Source organism: Arachis ipaensis, chromosome B8 (genome assembly GCF_059453495.1).
Source record: "Arachis ipaensis isolate K30076 ecotype BB chromosome B8, ASM5945349v1, whole genome shotgun sequence".
Lineage (NCBI taxonomy): Eukaryota > Viridiplantae > Streptophyta > Magnoliopsida > Fabales > Fabaceae > Arachis > Arachis ipaensis.
In genome coordinates this window covers 94,782,069-94,789,725 of record NC_142443.1, presented here as the reverse complement: position 1 = coordinate 94,789,725, position 7,657 = coordinate 94,782,069, and the positions used below count along the sequence as shown (strand labels likewise).

The 7,657-nt window shown below is 37.1% G+C and overlaps 1 non-coding gene across 1 annotated transcript; it reads left to right on the top strand.

The window, feature by feature from the left end:
- The first annotated feature begins 1,561 nt into the window (after positions 1 to 1,561).
- LOC148548887 (small nucleolar RNA R71) lies at positions 1,562 to 1,665 on the top strand. Its single transcript, XR_015897852.1, has one exon. It is a non-coding gene; the product is annotated as a small nucleolar RNA R71 (small nucleolar RNA).
- The last annotated feature ends 5,992 nt before the right edge of the window (positions 1,666 to 7,657 follow it).

Genomic DNA, 7,657 nt, shown 5'->3' with positions numbered 1-7,657 from the left:
GAGAATTGGATGAAGCTTTTCATGCTTCTTCTCTATGTTTACAGAAGAAGATCCTTGAGCCTTAAACACAAGGTAGTCCTCATTCAATTGAAGGACTAACTCTCTATTGTCCACATCAATCACAGCCTTTACTGTGGCTAAGAAAGGTCTTCCAAGGATGATGGATTCACCCTCATCCTTCCTAGTGTCTAGGATTATGAAGTCAGCAGGGATGTAAAGGCCTTCAACCTTCACTAAGACATCCTCTACAAGTCTATAAGCCTGTTTCATTGATTTGTCTGCCATCTCTAGTGAGATTCTTATAGCTTGTACCTCAAAGATCCCTAGTTTCTCCATTACAGAGAGTGGCATGAGGTTTATACCTGACCCCAGGTCACACAGAGCCTTCTCAAAGGTCATGGTGCCTATGGTACAAGGTATTAAGAACCTTCCAGGATCCGATTTCTTCTGAGGTAATTTCTGCTAAACCAAGGCATTCAGTTCATTGATGAGCAATGGAGGTTCATCCTCCCAAGTCTCATTACCAAATAACTTGGCATTCAGCTTCATGATTGCTCCTAGATACCGAGCAACTTTCTCTTCAACAATATCTTCATCCTCTTTAGAGGAAGAATACTCATCAAAGATCATGAATGGTAATATTAAGTTCAGTGGAATCTCTATGGTCTTTGTATGAGCCTCAGATTCCATTAGTTCCTCATTAGGGAACTCCTTAGTGGTCAGTGGACGTCCATTGATGTCTTCCTCACTGTAAATCACTGCCTCTTCCTCCTCTATAAGTTCGGCCACTTTGGATATATTGATGGCCTTGCACTCTCTCCTTGGATTCTCTTCCGTATTGCTTGGGAGAGTACTCTGAGGGATTTCAGTAACTCTTTTACTCAGCTGACCCACTTGTGCCTCCAAATTTTTTATGGAAGACCTTGTTTCAGTCATGAAACTGAGAATGGTCTTAGATAGATCAGAGACTATGGTTGCTAAGTCAGAGAGGCTCTGCTTAGAATTCTCTGTCTATTACTGAGAAGATGATGGAAAAGGCTTGCTATTGCCAAACCTATTTCTCCCATCATTATTATTATTGAAGCCTTGTTGAGGCTTTTGTTGATCCTTCCATGAGAAATTTGGATGATTTCTCCATGAAGGATTATAGGTGTTTCCATGGGATTCTCCCATGTAATTCACCTCATCCATTGCAGGATTCTCAGGGTTATAAGCTTTTCCTTCAGAGGAAGCTTCTTTAGTACTGCCAGATGCAGCTTGTATTCCAGTCAGATTCTGAGAAATCATATTAACTTGCTGAGTCAATATTTTATTCTGAGCCAATATGGCATTCAAAGTATCAATCTCAAGAACTCTTTTCTTCTGAGTCATCCCATTATCCACAGGATTTCTTTCAGAAGTATACATGAACTGGTTATTTGCAACCATTTTAATGAGTTCCTGGGCTTCTACAGGTGCTTTCTTCAGATGAAGAGATCCACTAGCAGAGTGGTCCAATGACATCTTGGACAATTCAGAGAGACCATCATAGAATATACCTAAGATGCTCCATTCTGAGAGCATGTCAGAAGGACACCTTCTGATCAATTTCTTGTATCTTTCCCAAGCTTCATAGAGGGACTCACCTTCCTTCTGTCTGAAAGTTTGGACTTCCACTCTAAGCTTGCTCATCTTTTGAGGTGGAAAGAATTTAGCCTAGAAAGCATTGACCAACTTTTCCCAAGAGTTCAAGCTTTCTCTAGGTTGTGAGCCCAACCATATCCTAGCTCTGTCTTTTACAGTAAAGGGGAAAAGCATAAGTTTGGGATTAACCCCATTGGTCTTAACAATGTCACAGATTTGCAAAAATTCAGCTAATAACTGATGAGGATCTTCCAATGGAAGTCCATGAAACTTGCAATTCTGCTGCATTAGAGAAACTAATTGAGGCTTAAGCTCAAAGTTGTTTGCTCCAATTGTAGGAATTGTGATGCTTCTTCCATAGAAGTTGGAGGTTGGTGCAGTAAAGTCACCAAGCATCTTCCTTGCATCTCCACCATTGTTCTCAGGTTCGGCTGCCATGTCTGCCTCTTTTTCGAAATTTGCTGTAAGGTCCTCTCCGGAGTGTTGTGCTTTAGCTTCTCTTAGCTTCCTCTTCAGAGTCCTTTCAGGTTCAGGATCAGCTTCAACAAGTATATCTTTATCACTGTTCCTGCTCATATGAAAAAGAAGAGAACAAAGAGAGAAGAGAAAAACAACAAAATTATGAGAAGAATACGGAAAAGATATTTTTTTTTACTTTTGAATTTTTAATGAGGAAAGAGAAAAATAACAAAATGAAACAAAACATAAAAATTTAAGATAAAAACAAATAATGTATGCAAGAACACTTTGAATGTCAAGATGAACACCAAGAACACTTTGAAGATCATGATGAACATCAAGAACATATTTTTGAAAATTTTTAAGAAAAGAAAGGCATGCAAGACACCAAACTTAAGAACTTTTGTACTAGGGACACTAACAATTTGAAAATGCATATGAAAAACAAGAAAAGACACAAAACAAGAAAATGTAAAGATCAAACAAAGAAAATCATCAAGAACAACTTGAAGATCATGAAGAACATAATGCATGAATTTTCGAAAATTTTTAAAAAAATTAAATTAAAAAAATGCAGTTGACACCAAACTTAAAATTTGACACAAGACATAAACAAGAAACACAAATTTTTTTTTGGTTTTTATGATGTTATTAAACTTTTTGTATTGTTTTTTCGAAATTATTTTGGAAAAAAAAATAAAAAAATTCAAAATTTTTAATAAGAATTCCAGGATTCATGCAATGTTAGTCTACAGCTTCAGTCCAAAAGAATTAGACATGGCCAAATGGCCAGCCAAGCTTTAGCATAGAATTATAAATGAGAATCCAAAGGCTCCTCCAATAGCTGCAATGATAAGCGAAAACTTCGGTCCAAAAGAATTAGACATGGCTTAATAGCCAGCCAAGCTTCAACATATCATCATAGAGCTCTAAGGTGGAATTCATTCTTAAAATTTTTGAAGAACAATTTTTTCAAAAACTTTTTTTTTTGAAATATTTTAAAAACTTTTTGAAAAGAAAATAAAGGTTGAAACATGAAAGAAGGTTACCTAATCTAAGCAACGAGATGAACCGTCAGTTGTCCAAACTCGAACAATCCCCGGCAACGGGGCCAAAAACTTGGTGCACGGAATTATGATCACACTTTTCACAACTCCGGTACAACTAACCAGCAAGTGCACTGGGTCATACAAGTAATAAAATCTTACGCGAGTAAGGGTCGATCCCACGGAGATTGCTGGCTTGAAGCAAGCTATGGTCATCCTGTAAATCTTAGTCAGGCGGATTCAATTGGTTATGAGTTTTGATAATTGAAAGATAAATAAAACGTAAATTAAAATAAAGATACTTATGTAATTCATTTGTGGGAATTTCAGATAAGCGTTTGGAGATGCTTTGTTGCTTCTGAACCTCTGCTTTCCTATTGTCTTCATCCAATCATGCGTGCTCCCTTCCATGGCAAGCTGTATGTTGGTGGATCACCGTTGTCAATGGCTACCATCTGTCCTCTTAGTGAAAATGGTCCAGCCACGGCTTCTTGGCTAAGCGAGTAATGAAGATAGTAGGTTATTGTCACGGGTCACCCCTTCATTCTGACTTAACTGAATTAAGAACGAGAGTATATCTTGGAGAAGAGACATGCGTGAATTGAAAGAGAAACAACAGTGCTTTCATTAATTCTTGAAGAACAGCAGAGCTCCGCACCTTAATCTATGAGGTGTAGAAACTCCACCGTAGAAAATACATAAGAGAAAAATATCTTGGCATGGCTGTGTGGCCAGCCTCCAAATGTGAAAAATGGCATGAGATACGAATACAATAGTAAAAAGTGCTATTTATACTAAACTAGTTACTAAGGATTATAGAAAATAAGTAACTAAGTGCAGATAGTGCAGAAATCCACTTTCGAGGCCCACCTGGTGTGTGCTTGGGCTGAGCATTGATCTTTACACATGCATAGGCCTTTTCTAGAGTTAAACGCCAGCTTGGATGCCAGTTTGGGCGTTTAACTCCAGTTCTGGTGCCAGTTCCGGCGTTTTACGCCAAAAAAGGGTCTCTGGCTGGCGTTGAACACCAGTTTGGGCCATCAAATCTCGGGCAAAGTATAAACTATTATACATTGCTAGAAAGCCCAAGATTCTAGCTTTTCAGCCCAATTGAGAACGCGCCAATTGGACTTCTATAGCTCTAGAAAAACGTGTTTGAGTGCAGGGAGGTTAGAATCCAGTAGCATCTGCAGTCCTTTCTCAGCCTCTGAATCAGATTTTTGCTCAGGTCCCTCAATTTCAGCCAGAAAATACCTGAAATTACAGAAAAACACAAAAACTCATAGTAAAGTCGAGAAATGTGATTTTTGCATAAAAATTAATAAAAATATAATAAAAAATAACTAAAACATACTAAAAACTACCTAAAAATAATGCCCAAAAGCGTATAAATTATCCGCTCATCACTTCCTCAGAAGATGAAAGACCCTGGGAGTTTTCAAATTCCATGCATCATAGGTGATATCACCATTGAAAAAGCATTGTGTGACCTAGGGGCTAGCATCAATCTCATGTCCCTGGCCATGATGAGAAGGATGAAGATTGAAGAAGCTAAGCCAACAAAGATAGCACTCCAATTGGCTGACAGAACATTCAAATTCCCTCATGGGGTAGTGGAGGATTTGTTGGTGAAAGTGGAAGAGTTTATTTTTGCAGCTGACTTTGTTGTGCTGGATATGGAAGAAGAAGCCAACACATCAATCATCCTAGGATGGCCATTCCTAGCTACTGCTGGAGCAAATATTGATGTTCAAAAAGGGGAACTAGTCTGTAGGTTACATGAAGAGAAGATGGTCTTGACGTGGCAGAAATTGGCGAGTTAAGAAATTATTATAAGAGATGCGTTGCAAGTATAGTTCTCAACCAACCGAAATTCCGCTTATCAATTTAAAATGGTTGTCACAAATTTAGAATTAAAATACTGGGAATATGAATCCCATATCATCTCCCAACGAGTTGCAGAAAGTTGTGCTATTTTATTAATCAGATGTTTTCCAAAAGGGTTTGATTTTGATAGACAGGAACTTAAATCAGAGAATTTATGTAATTTAAATAAAACCTTGACCAGGAGTAAATTAGTTGAAAGCCCTATCCTTGATGGAGTTCTCTCAAGATCAATTGATAATTGAAGGTTGTCTGCTCAGTTATCCTTTACCGGATAAAGGAAAGTCGAGTAAGTTGGAAGTCAGTTTCTATTCACAAGTTCTAATCCTCTACCTTAGGAAGGATTAGTGTCAGTGATTAGATGGCGACCCAACGCTAATCCCAATTATAATTTTACTCTTGAGCATCCAACTCAAGGTCCTCCTTTCAATCAACTCCCAATCAAGTTATGGAACTACTCGCATTGTGGAATTCATGAAATAAGAGAGGAAAATAAAGAAAGACATGATAAATAATAATCAAAGGGATCAATAAAAATAAAAATAGTTCTTGTATTAATAAATTCTAAAAATAATCCAATAGTAACTCTGAATAAAATAAGGATATGAAAGAGTAAGTGACAAGTAAGGAAACAAACTAGAATGATGAAGTCTTGACGGAGGTAATAACTCTTCTTAATATCCCAATCCGAAAAGCAATAATATCAAAATCCTAAGAACTATGAATGTATAGAGAGAAAACCTAGAGTAGTAGTCATATTAGATCTAAAACTAAAACTATGCGGGATGAATGTTGTCTTTGGTCTCTGCGTGTTCCCTGGCTCTAATCTACTTTTCTGGGCCGAAAACTAGGTCAACACAGGGCCCAAAATTGCCCCCAGCGAATTCTGCAGATTTTGCAGATCACGCACGCCACGCGATCGCGTCATCCACGCGTTCACGTCATCCAGCATCTTGCCTTGCCACGCGTGCGCGTCGTCCACGCCTTCGCGTCACTTGTGCAGTTTTCATTCCATGCGTTCGCGTCAGGCACGCGAGCGTGTCACTGCAATTTCCTCTATATCGCGTGGTCGCGTGAGTCATGCATCCGCGTCACTTCTCGCTGGTCATCTCCTCAATTTCTTGTGTTCCTTCCATTTTTGCAAGCCTCCTTTCCAATCTTCAAGTCATTCATGCCCTATAAAGCCTGAAACACTTAACACACAGATCACGGCATCGAATGGAATAAAGGAGAATTAAAATACATAATTAAAAATCTCTAGGAAGTAGTTTTTCAACCATGGGATAATTTTGGGAAGGAATTGTAAATACATGCTAATTTAATGAATAAGTGGGTAAAGATTTGATAAAACCACACAATTAAACACAATATAAACCATAAAATAATGGTTTATCAACCTCCCCACACTTAAACATTAGCATGTCCTCATGCTCAGTTGAAGGAGATAAAATGAATGAGTAGGAACATGTAAAACTCATGCAATGCAATGCAACCTATATATGTGAATGCAACTATATGATTCTTGTCCACTTGGTCAAAAGTAAATAAGCTCTTCAAGATAATCACAAATCAAATTTCACTAATTTAATTCTTATACAGGAACAACAGACAAAAATGCAAGAAGGTAGCTCATGAAAGCAGGGAACATAGAATTTAAGCATTGAACCCTCACTGATGATGTATGTACGCTCTTAATCTCTCTAGTGTATAGGGTAATCACTCTATCCTTCTCTAATCATGCTTTCTAATTTTTGTTCTTCACCTAACCAATCAACAACAATTAATATACAAATGCAAACATCATGAGGTCTTTTCAAGGTTGTAATGGGGCCAAGGTAAGGGTAAGGATATATATATGGATGAGTAAGCTTATAAATTGAATCTTTAATTATCCCAAGCTTTCACCTAACACACACACACACACACACACACACACACACATATATATATATATATATTCTATGTAACTTAAATTTCACACCTAGCTACCCAAAATTTTTCCTTTCACATGCCATACTCATGTATCAACTTTAATTTTAATTTTATCATATATGCATTGATCTTTGAAATTTTAACTTAGCATTGGGGTAATTTTGTCCCCTTATTTAATTATTGAATATTTTTGGATTTTTTTTTACATTAAAATAAACACAGCTTATCAATGCACATAGAATTTTAATTTTTCTTTTATAATTTCACATGAGTAGGTACCCGAATTCCCATTATATTATCATGACACATTCCCTTATTATCTTTTGTTCCCACAATTTTTCCATACCCAATTAACACACAATTCTATCTCAAGCTAACCAAAGATTCAATTGGGATATATAATTGTTTTTCTGCTTAAGGCTAGTGATGTGGTGAAATAAAGAACAAATGGGATTTAAAGGCTCAAAGTGGCTAACAAAGGTAACTCAAGGGGTAGGCTTAATTTGGATAAGTGAGATAAACAAATAATGGCCTCAATCATACGCAAGCATATAAAAATATTAAACATTGGACATATAGGATAAAACAAAATACAGATTACAATCATAGAGAAGTAAACACACAAGAATAAAATATTTACGGCTAAATAATGTAACCATGTATTTAGGCTCAAAGTCTCACAGGTTGTGTGTTCTTTAGCTCAAAAATCATGT